Below are 12,511 nucleotides of genomic sequence, written 5' to 3'. Positions count from 1 at the left end.
GCAGTCTCGGCTCACTGCAGTCACGCCCTCCCAGGCTCAATCGATTCTGCCATCTTAGCCTCTGGAGTAGCTGGGACTACCTGTAGGTGCGTGCCACCATACCCAGCTAATTTTTTATTTTTTGTAGATACGAGTTATCCTATGTTGCCCAGTCTGGTCTCCAACTCCTGGGCTCAAGCGATCCTCCCACCTCAGCCTCCCTAAGTGCTGGGATTATTGGTGTGAGTCACTGTGCCCAGCCAACCTGGACTATTCTAAAGTTTAACAGTGCCTAAGAGCATTATGCTTAATTAAAGACTAGCTGGATGTGGTGGTTTACGCCTGTAATCCCAGCCCTATGGGAGGCCGAGGTGGGCGGATCCCTTGAGTCCAGGAGTTCAAGTCCAACCTGGGCAGCACAAAGAAACCTCCATCTCTACCAAAAATACAAAAATTAGCCAGGCATTATGGTGTATACCTGTATTCCCAGCTGCTTGGGAGGATGAGGCAGGAGGATTGCTGGAGCCCGGGAGGTGAAGGTTGCAAAAAAATAATGACTTTTAGTGTTATAACAGATGCAACGCATGTTCACTGTAGACCAATTTAAAACTATAGATAAACCAAAGCAACAAACTTTTTCTTTTTCTTTTTTTCTTTTTTAAGAGACGGAGTCTCGCTCTGTCGCCCAGGCTGGAGTGCAGTGGTGCAATCACGGCTCGCTGCAACCTCTGCCTCCCAGGTTCTAGCAGTTCCTGCCTCAGCCTCCTGAGTAGCTGGTACTACAAGTGCACACTGCCGTGCCCGTCTAATTTTTCGTATTTTAGTAGAGATGGGGTTTCACTGTGTTACCCAGTCTGGTCTCAAACTCCTAAGCTCAGGCAATCCACCCGCCTCACCTCCCAAAGCGCTAGGATTATAGGTGTGAGCCATGCACCTGGCCAAGAAACTTTAAATACTACCTAGAGACAACCACTTTTAAAACTTTAGTGTATGTCTTTTTATACCATTTTCTGGGCTTCTAGGCTCATTTGCAAAAATGAGATACCACTGTAAATCCTTAGTCTGTAAATTATCTTTTTCAGGAGTCTCTCTGAACCTACTCTTCTGGCTCAGGAAGCTGTCTTATAACATAAATAAGTAAATAAACTATTTTTTTACAATGGTTGTTGAAGATACTAACAAATATTCAGAGCTGGGCACAGTGGCTTATAGCTGTAATCCCAGCACTTCGGGAGGTCATGGTGGGAGGATTGCTTTCGCCCAGGAGTTTGAGACCAGCTTGGGGAACATAATGAGACCATCTCTAGAAAAAGAAAATTAAATTCACCTTTAGTATTCCTTATTAAAATTCCATTGGGCCAGGCTCACGCCTGTAATCCCAGCACTTTGGGAGGCTGAGGAGGGTGGGTCACGAAGTCAGGAGATCGAGACCATCCTGGCTAACATGGTGAAACCCCATCTCTACTAAAAAAATACAAAAAACGGCCGGGCGCGGTGGCTCAAGCCTGTAATCCCAGCACTTTGGGAGGCCGAGACGGGTGGATCACGAGGTCAGGAGATCGAGACCATCCTGGTGAACACAGTGAAACCCCGTCTCTACTAAAACTACAAAAAACTAGCCAGGCGAGGTGGCGGGCGCCTGTAGTCCCAGCTACTCGGGAGGCTGAGGCAAGAGAATGGCATAAACCCGGGAGGCGGAGCTTGCAGTGAGCCATGATTGCGCCACTGCACTCCAGCCTGGGTGACAGAGCGAGGCTCCTTCTTTTTTTTTTTTGAGACAGAGTCTCGCTCTGTCGCCTAGGCTGAAGTGCAGTGGCGGGATCTCGGCTCAGTGCAAGCTCCGCCTCCCGGGTTTATGCCATTCTCCTGCCTCAGCCTCCCAAGTAGCTGGGAGTACAGGCGCCCGCCACCTCACCCGGCTAGTTTTTTGTATTTTTTTAGTAGAGACGGGGTTTCACCGCGTTAGCTAGGATGGTCTCGATCTCCTGACCTTGTGATCCGCCCGTCTCGGCCTCCCAAAGTGCTGGGATTACAGGCTTGAGCCACCGCCCCCGGCCTAGCTCCTTCTTAAAAAAAAAAATAATAATAATAATAATAAAATAAAATAAAATTCCATTGTGTATTTACACAATAATTTACCTTATCAGTCCCTTCAGAAGAACATTTAAGTTGTTATCACTTACATCCTTGCAGCTAAATCTTTGAGCATATCCTAATATCTGCCTGTTTTTAATGACCTATCTAAGGAATCCTTTGAAATCTATACACTTAACCACTGTGTTAGCTAAGAGCCTCCAAAAAGGCTGGGTGTGGTGCCTCGTACCTGTAATCCCAGCACTTTGGGAGTCCGAGGCGAGTGAATCACTTGAGGTCAGGAGTTCAAGACCAGTCGGGCCAACATGGTGAAACCATGTCTCTACAAAAAATACAAAAATTACTGGGCGTGGTGGCTCACTCCTGTAGTCCTGGCTACTCAGGAGGGTGAGGTGTAAGGATGGCTTAAGCCCAGGAGGTGGAGACTGCAATGAGCCAAGATTGTGCCACTGCACTACAACCTGGGCAACAAAGTCAGACCCTGTCTCAAAAAAAAAAAAAAAAAAAATTGGCCAGGTGCAGTGGCTCACGCGTGTAATCCCAGCACTTTGGGAGGCCGAGGCGGGCAGATCACCTGAGGTCAGGAGTTTGAGACCAGCCTCAACATGGAGAAACCCCATCTCTACTAAAAATACAAAATTAGCCAGGCGTGGTGCTGCATGCCTGTAATTCCAGCTACTTGGGAGGCTGAGGCAGGAGAATTGCTTGAACCTGGGAGTCGGAGGTTGCGGTGAGCCAAGATTGTGCCATTGCACTCCAGCCTGGGCAACAAGAGTGAAACTCTATCTCAAAAAAAAAAAAAAAAAAAATCCTCCAAGAAGCAATTACAAAAATGGGATCAGATGTGCAAGAAATTTTGGGGGCAAATGCCTATGGAGGAAAATGAGAAGGAAGCTGGAGCAAGAACAGAGCAAGGATGATCCAGGTCAGACCCATATGAAGGAGAGGGAGAGGAAAGAAAATTTCAGTAAAAAGCATCTTAAGAGTAGAATCCGTCTAAGAAAGTTTTCACTAGGCCAATGGGGAATCCTCAAGGCAAAGTTACCTGACTTTTGAGTCTCACAGAAGCTGGCCTGCCTGTCTCCCTGCCACACTCAGTCATTGGCTGAGAGCAGCCTAGGGGAGTGTGGTGGATTCTGAATGCATCAGTCAGGGCCCTGAGTCTATCATGCTGGGAGATCTGAAAGGAACGTTCTCATGGCTGCCACAAACACCATCTGTGCTTTAAAAAGATTTGGTACTACTCATTCACTGATTCATGACACATTGAGAACACAAATATGAATAGGAATATGGTGTTTACATTCTAGTAATTCACTTCAGTTTGAGTGGATTACCACAAATCATTTTTTTAGAAATAGACTTTCAGAATCTCCTAAGCAGATTTTTCAGAGTGTGGCTTTATTACGTTGTTTGAAATAATTTTTCAAATTCTAAGCTAAATAATAAATGGAGTTTGAGTTCTTCCTCACTTTGTAGTACTCCTTTCTCTCTTCATCTTACCTAATGTCAAAAATCTGAATATAACTTAATAAGGTTTAGAACTGAAAGCACCTTTGCAAAATTATGACAGTAAGAGGAATCTGACATAGTTGACTTCGTCTTGCTTCTGACCTCCAAGCTGTCCTTGGTCATTCTAGTGCATCGGCCAAGCTAACTTTGGGAGAAATTTGTAGTTTAACTTGAAAGCAAGGATGATAGTCTCTCCCTCCCTCCTTGCTCAGGGACTGACAACTGCCTTTGTAAGACTAATGAAAGGCCACAAGAATAGGATTGTGGGAGGGGTGTGAACTCTGATAAAATGTAGGTGTAGTTTCTATTAATTTCTTACTGCTCAGAATTCATGTGGCCAGAGGTCACATGATAGGTATAGTCTTTACAGTCTGTTACAGCTCAGGAGTCATGTGGTCAGAGGTCACAAGATTTGTGACTTCCCCAGTTGCTCCTGTAGATAACATCACTATTGTAATACCTAAGATGGGTTTTTTGAGAGATTTTTCAGACTCAGTCCTACCTGGCTGGGTGACTTAACTGGTTCTGTGGCCCCATCCAGAGGCGACTCAGCACAAGGACCATTTTTCAAACCCCTGGGATTTCTATCTCCAACCAATCAGCAGCACCGATTCCCTAGCCCCCCGTCACCAAATCGTCCATAAAAACTCTAACCTGCAAGCCTTTGGGGAGACTGATTTGAGTGATAACCCCAGTTCTCCCATGTGGTTGGTCTCATGTCAATTAAACTCTTGCTCTACTGCAGTGAATTCATTTTATCTGTGCGGTGGGCAAGAAGAACCTGTCTGGCAATTACAGAACCTAGAACAATAACTGCATTTCTAAAAAGTATTTTTGAGAAAAAGAATAATATACACATCCCCATACGCACATTTTGTCTTACTTTTAAATCGTTATACCCCGTATATATATCATATTACAATATATTTATGGTACTTTTTATTTTTAAGATGGAGTCTCGCTCTGCTGCCCGGGCTGATGTGTGGTGGTACGATCCCAGCTCACTGCAAGCTCTGCCTCCCGGGTTCAAATGGTTCTCCTGCCTCAGTTTCCCAAGTAGCTGGGATTACAGGTGCCCACCACCATGCCCAGCTAGTTTTTGTATTTTTAGTAGATACAGGGTTTCACCATGTTGGTCAGGCTGGTTTTGAACTCCTGACCTCAAGTAATCCGCCCGCCTCGCCCTCCGAAAGTGCTGGGTTTACAGGCATGAGTCACAGCACCTGACCAATATATACATACATGGTTTTGAGTTAGAGTTTTATAGCTGCTTTAACAAATTACCACAAACTTAAAGACTTAAAACTCAAACTTTTTAAAGTTCAAGAGGTCAGAAGCCTGAAATGAGCCTTGCTGGGCTAAAACCAAGGTGTCTGAAGGGCTGCATTCCTTCTGGAGGCTCTAGAGCAGAATCCATTTCCATGCTCTCTCTAGCTTTGAGATGCTCCCCACATTTCCAGGCTGTGGCCTCCTTCCTCCCTCCTTCAAGCCAGCAACAGTGGGTGAAGTTCTTTTCTCAGTACATCAGTCTTTCTCAGGGACAGATCCTACTTCTATTACCACATCTCTTTCTCTGACTCTTGACTTCTGCCTCCCTATTCCATTTTTAAGGACTCTGTGATTACATTAGTCCCACCTGGATAGTCCAGGATGCTCTGTTTTTGTTTGCCTTTATTTTTAATTTTTATTATTTTTTTTAAACAGAGTCTCACTCCATCACCCAGGCTGGAATGCGACGGTGCAGTCTTGGCTCACTGCAACCTCTGCCTCCTAGGTTCAAGCGATTCTCCTGCCTTAGCCTCCTGAGAAGCTGGGATTACAGGCATGCACTACCACACCTGGATAATTTTTGTATTTTTAGTAGAGATGGGGTTTAGCCATGTTGGCTAGGTCTGTCTCAAACTCCTGACCTCAAGTGACCCACATAACAGCAGAGGTACTGCTCCTTGCAGAGAAGGGCTACCCCATAGGCAATGTGCCCAGAGTAGCCATGGATAATCTATTTTAAGGTCAGATCATTAGCAATCTGAATGCCATCTGTAACCTTCATTCTCCTTTCTCCCTTTGCTAATTAACTTACATATTCACAGGTATCAGCGATAAGCACATGTATAACTTGTGATGCGGGAGGTATCATTCTGCCCCCAGGTGTTATAGCAAAAGCCTCTAATACAGTGTTGATTAGGAACACTTCTGGTTTTTATTAGTAATCTTCTGGACAGTCATGAAAATAATTCTACAAATTTATCATTCTTAAGGTACTTGTCATAGATAGCTTTTCGTAGCTATATGTTATTATATAAGTTTTCTACTTTTTTTTTTTTTTTTGTAGAGGCAGGTTTTCCCCATGTTGCCCAGGCTGGTGTGGAACTCTTGGCCTCAAGTGATCCACCCACCTGGGCCTCCCAAAGTGTGGGATTACAGGCATGAGCCACCACACCTGGCCAGAAAGTTTTCTTCTATCCTTTTTTTGTTGTTGAGACAGTGTCTCACTCTGTCTTCCAGGCTGGAGTGTAATGGCGCGAGCACAGCCCACTGAAGCCTCAACCTCCTGGGTCAATCAGTCCTCCCACCTCAGCCTTCCTAGTAGCTAGGACTACAGGTGTGCACCACCATGCCTGGCTAATCTTTGTATTTTTTGTAGAGATGGGGTTTTGCCATAGGCCGTTTTCTTCTATTCTGTGGTTCTCATACTACTACTTTGTAACAAGCCATTCTAAGATTTAAAGTGATGCAAAAACAATAATTTATTATTACCTCTCTTGTCTCTATAGGGCTTACTTGGTGGTCTGGGCTTGCTTGGGTGGTTCTCACTTGGGGCTTGACCAGGCTGGATGTCCAATATGGCTTCTCCACTCACGTGTCTGGGGCTTACGTGCTCCTCCATATGGCCTCTCTCTCCCACAGAGTAGCTTGTAGCATATATTGAGATAATCATATTTTTCTTAATTAGTCTGTTAATGTTGTTAGAATTTAATGCGCAGGTTGTTTACTAGGGTGTGCCCTTTGTGGAAAACAATGGGAGGGAGCGGAGAGGGAAGATGAAGACATCATGCCGTGATGGGGACCCACTAGTCCTGACTCCATGGGGAGCTATGGAGCTAAGTTGCTCCTACAGTGGATCAGGTGTTTATGCATTCGCCCAGTCGTGGGATGTGGGTTGTCCTTGGAAGGGTCAACCTTGGGTGAAACTGAAATGATTCTGTAAAGGGACTGAAAGCTGAATGAACGTTGTACACTGACAGCACTCTCAGCAGTTGAGGCAACAAACCTTTCCTTGAAAGAGGATCTGGGCTGTGCCTCTCCGTGTCTGCCGTAAGGTTCATAATATTATTATTATTAAGTCAATAAATTTTTATTCAAGAAATTTCATGTTGAGATTCCTTCCACTGTCCATCAAGTTCCCTTTAGTTGCTCTAAAGAGTTGGAGTCAAAAGTTATCTTCAATAGATTTATTTTCAAATTAACCCTTTTTAATAGAACTGATGCTTAATCCAGTTATCCTGTCAGCCCATAATTATTTTATTTTGGCTTCTTTCATCTCCTTTTAATATGGATATATTCACGAAGACTTCAAAATTCACCTATGGAAAAATCAATAATCTTTGGGATCTAATTTCTTTTTTTTTTTTTTTTTTTTTTTTTTTTTTTTTTTTTTTTTTTTTTGAGACGGAGTCTCGCTCTGTCACCCAGGCTGGAGTACAGTGGCGGGATCTCAGCTCACTGTAAGCTCTGCCTCCCGGGTTCCCGCCATTCTCCTGCCTCAGCCTCCCGAGTAGCTGGGACTACAGGCGCCCGCCACCTCGCCCGGCTAGCTTTTTGTATTTTTTAGTAGAGACGGGGTTTCACCCTGTTAGCCGGGATGGGGGATCTAATTTCTATAATCAATTTACTTTAGATTCATTTTTAGAGTAGGTGGATCTACCTGGTTCTCAATTTGATACCCTCTCTAAACATGAATGCGTTCAATCATACTCATTTCTAAGCTATCACACTCAAGAATAATAGTACGGATCTGTGGAATATGCCAGTATCTACAGTAAAAGATAAATTATTAGATCTTTCATAATTTTAGCAACTGTCTTGTAGTTCCTTCCCGCAGATCTAACAAATAGTCCTGCGAGTAAAGCAAAACCACAGAGTTAGTCTATGAGGAGTTTCAAGCGACATGCAGCTACAGGAAAAGCCCCATTGGAATAGACTTCGACCAATAGTAATATTATCTATGATAGTAAAAATCTGGAAACAACCTCAATCTCCATCATATAGTAATCTATAAATGTATGTAGAATAGTCCCTACAATAAAAAAATACAGAAATGAAAATGAATGAACTAATATGACATCTGTGAAAAACTAAATTTACCATCTTTCAACATGGCTAATTCTCAGAAACATGATGTTAAGTGACAAAAATAAAAAATAAAAAAACACAAACAGAAAAAAGCATGTAGGCCGGGCATGGTGGCTCATGCCTGTAATCTCAACACTTTTGGGGGGCTGAGGAGGGAGGATCCCTTGAACTCAGGAGTTTGAGACAAGCCTGGGAAACACAGGGAGACCCCATCTCAAGAAAAATAATAAGTATATATATTATTTCTATAAAATTTTAAAACATTTGAAGCATAACTATATATTGTTTATAGATCAAAAATATGTAGGAAAAGTATAAAAATATTCATAGAAATTTTAAACACTGAGACTGGGTGTAGTGGCTCAAACCTGTAATCCCAGCACTTTGGGAGGCAGAGGTGGGCAGATCATGAGGTCAGGAGTTTGAGACCAACCTGGCCAACATGGTGAAACCCCATCTCTACTAAAAATACAAAAAAATTAGCCGGGCTTGTTGGTGTGTGCCTGTAATCCCAGCTACTTGGGAGGCTGAGGCAGGAGGATCACTTGAACCCGGGAGGTGAAGGTTGCAGTGAGCTGAGATCACGCCACTGTACTCCACCCTGGGCGCCCGCCTCAGCCTCCCAAAGTGCTGGGATTACAGGCCTGAGCCACCATCCCCGACCAAAAACAAATTTTAAACACTGAATTCCTCATAGTGTCTACAAAGGAGGGGTGAGGACTAGGCTCAGGGTAAGGGATTCAGGAGGCCACAACTGTATCTTTATAAGTGTTGTTTCTTTAAAAACAAAATCTGTATTTGGGGAAAGAGAAAAAAAACAATAAAATCTGAATTAATATGGCACTACATAGCACAATGATAATAGATAATGAAATTGGGTGTTGAGTACTTCAGTATTCATTATAATAGTTTATTTATTGCATTTTAAAAGTACTCCATAATAAAATTAATAATTAAAAAACAGGCCAGAGTGGTGGCTCATGCCTGTAATCCCAGCACTTTGGTAGGCCGAGGAGGGCAGATCACCTGAGGTCAGGAGTTTGAGACCAGTCTAACCAATATGGCGACACCCTGTCTCTGCTAAATAAATATTAGGCGTGTGTGGTGACAGACGCCTGTAATCCCAGCTACTCGGGAGGCTGATGCAGGGAGAATTGCTTGAACCCAGGAGGAGGTGCTTGCAGTGAGCTAAGATCACGCCACTGTGCTCCAGCCAGGGTGACAGAGCAAGACTCCGTCACAAAAAAACAAACAAAAAACCAACCAACCGACCAAACAACAACAGCAAAAAAACAAGGCTGGGGTGTGGTGGGTCACACTCATAATCCTAGCACTTTGGGAGTCCAAGGCAAGCAAATTGCTTGAGCCCAGGTGTTTGAGACTAGCCTGGGCAACATGACGAAACCCAGTCTCTATTAAAAAAAAAATAACAAAAAAACCAAGAGGCCATTAAAACACGATTAATTACAACTACATTTGTTAACATGGATGTGGCCGGTCATGGTGGCTCATGCCTGTAATCCCAGCACTTTGGGAGGCCGAGGCAGGCAGATCACTGGAGGTCGGGAGTTCGAGACCAGCCTGACCAAAATGGAGAAACCCCTCTACTAAAAATACAAAATTAACCAGGTGTGGTGGTGCATGCCTGTAATCCCAGCTACTTGGGAGGCTGAGGCAGGAGAATCGCTTGAACTCGGGAGGCAAAAGTTGCGGTGAACTGAGATGGTACCATTGCACTCCAGCCTGAGCAACAAGAGTGAAACTCTGTCTCAAAACAAAAAACAAAACAAAACAAAAAACACTTGGACGTATTTCAAAAGCAATGTTACATGAAAAAAAGTTGCAGTATGGTATATACATTATGATGCTATTTCTTTCAGTTTTAAAAATAAAATGATATTCGATATTATTTATGGATCTATACTTATATGGAGACTTACGTGGTAAAAATATTTTTCTTTCTTTTTTTTATTTTTGGGACAGGTCCTCTGTCACCCAGGCTAGAGTGAGTGGACATGATCATAGCTCACTGCAGCCTCAACCACCTGGCCTCAAACAGTCCTCCCATCTCAGTCTCCTGGAGCAGTTAGGACTGCAGGCACACACCAGCATGCCTGGCTAATTTTTTTTTCTTTTCTTTTTCCTTTTTTTTTTTTTGAGACGGTGTCTCACTCTGTCGTCCAGGCTGAGTGCAATGGCTCGATCTTGGCTCAGTGCAACCTCTTCCTCCCAGGTTCAAGTGATTCTCCTGCCTCAGCCTCCCAAGTAGCTGAGACAATAGGCACCCACCACCACGCCTGACTAATTTGTGTATTTTTAGTAGAGACGGGGTTTCACCATGTTGGTCAGGTGCTATTTTTTTTTTTTAATTTTTATTTTTATATAGACAGGGCTGTCATCATTTTGTCTAGGCTGATCTCACTCTTGGGCTCAAGGGATTCTTCCACGTTGGCCTCCCAAAGTGCTGGGGTTACAGGTATGAGCCACTGTGCCCAGCCCCCCCTTTTTTTTTTGTGATTGCAAAAAAGTTAAGGGTTGCATGAATAAACTTTCTTTCCGGCAAAAATATTTCCAAACTAAAGGGCATGATACACACCAAGATCCAAATCGTTTTTCCTCTGAGAAGCAAGGGAAACGAATAGGATTGAGGAGGGATGCGAAAGAGGGATTCCAAATATTTACATTAGTTAAATCTGGATATTAAGTATATGGGTGTTTATTATATTACCCTTTGTGCTTCTTGGTATGTTTGAGATTGTTCTTGTTTTTAAATAAATTAACCCTTCCATTCTGCATGGTATTTCCCTTTGGTGGTAATGCGAGTAACCACATAAGTATATCTCACCACTTGGTTGGCATAAAAAGGGAAGGCTGGGCGTGGTGGATCACGCCTGTAATCCCAGCACTTTGGGAGGCCGAGGCAGGAGGATCTCAAGGTCAGGAGTTCAAGACCAGCCTGACCAACATAGTGAAATCCCATCTCTACTAAAAATACAAAAATTAGCCAGGCATGGTGGTGCCCGCCTGTAATCCAGCTACTCAGGAGACTGAGGTAGGAGAATCGCTTGAACCCGGGAGGCAGAGGTTGCAGTGCACTGAGATCGTGCCATTGCACTCCATCCTGGGTGACAGAGTGAGACTCCATCTCAAAAAAAAAAAAAAAAAAAAACGAAAAAGATGTCCTCATCAGTCTGTCATTTCCTTTTGTTCTGGTATACCCATTGCTGCACACATTTTTTTCAATGACTGATTTGATATCATTAGTTAAAAACTATTCCCTGAATGCTTATGCTTCCACTTATTTCTGTGGGTATGAAACCGCATTACTGTCTTGGGAGAACAGTGGAGTATTCAGGCACAGGCAATTAAGAGAATAAGCTTGATAGTTGATTCCACTATACCCGGGCCCTAGATGTTCCCTACAAAGGCTGAGGTGATGACAAGGTTTAGCGCTGGGGTGCAGTGGTACAATCACAGCTCACTGCAGCCTTGACCTCCTGGGCCTAAGTGATCCTCCTTGGGCCCAGGCATGCGCTACCACGCCAGGCTAATTTTTTTTTTTTTTTTTTTAAAGACAGAGTCTCAAACTCCTGGGCTCAAGTGATCATCCTGCCTTGACCTCCCAAAGTGCTGGAGTTACAGGTGTGAGCCACCTCGCCTGGCCAGTGTTCCATATGTTATTCTCTGATCTTTCTTAATTCACATATCTGTTTTGCATAGCTGCCGTATATATGTGAAGGGCCAATGGAAAACTTCCTTTGCTCTTGAAGATTTGCTGAAATCAGCTGACAATAGTCAGATTAATAGGATAAAAGACATACACAATTTTATTTTAATGTGCATGACATGGAATTGCAGATTGAGTACCCAGTAACCCAAACCCAAGTACAGAAGCTTACATACTCTTTTCAAGAAACATTGGAATAGAGATAGAGTCTCGCTGTGTTGCCCATGCTGGTCTCGAACTCCTAGGCTCAGGATGCTTCCTCCTGTTCCTCCCAGAGTGCTCGAATTACAGGTGTGTGCCACCAGGCAGGCCTACATACTCTTTTTCAAAAGGGAGAGGGGAGATAGGGAATGTAGACAATTCATTTGAGAGACAGAAAATGATTTTTTTTATTATTTGTTGAGACAGAGTCTTGCTGTATTGCCCAGGCTGGAGTGCAGTGGCACCATCTTGGCTCACTGCAACCTCTACCTCCCCAGTTCAAGCGATTCTCATGTCTCAGCCTCCCAAGTAGCTAGGATTATAGGCACATGCCATCACGCCTGGCTAATTTTTTTGTATTTTTAGTAGAGACAGGGTTTCATCATGTTGGCCAGGCTGGTCTCAAACTCTTGACCTCAGGTGATCCGTCCACTTGGCCTCCCAAAGTGCTGGGATTATAGGCATGAACCACCGTGCCTGGTCATGCCACTGAGGGTTTTTCTCTATTTTAATTTAATTTAATTTTTTGAGATGGGTGTCTCACTATGTTGCCCAGGCTAGTCTCGAACTCCTGAGATCAAGCGATCCACCCACCTTGGCCTCCCAGTGTTCTGGGATTACAGACGTGAGCCACGGTGCCTGACC

At 43.8% G+C, this 12,511-nt stretch overlaps 1 non-coding gene across 1 annotated transcript; it reads right to left on the bottom strand.

Annotated features, from left to right (window-relative positions):
- Positions 1-7,661: 7,661 nt before the first annotated feature.
- Positions 7,662-7,793, bottom strand: LOC123574278 (small nucleolar RNA SNORA18). The gene has a single exon (XR_006699164.2). It is a non-coding gene; the product is annotated as a small nucleolar RNA SNORA18 (small nucleolar RNA).
- Positions 7,794-12,511: the final 4,718 nt, after the last annotated feature.

This window comes from Macaca fascicularis, chromosome 6, assembly GCF_037993035.2.
Source record: "Macaca fascicularis isolate 582-1 chromosome 6, T2T-MFA8v1.1".
In the NCBI taxonomy this organism is placed as follows: Eukaryota; Metazoa; Chordata; class Mammalia; order Primates; family Cercopithecidae; genus Macaca; species Macaca fascicularis.
The sequence above is the reverse complement of the archived record's forward strand: the minus strand, read 5'-3'. Positions and strand labels throughout refer to the sequence as shown.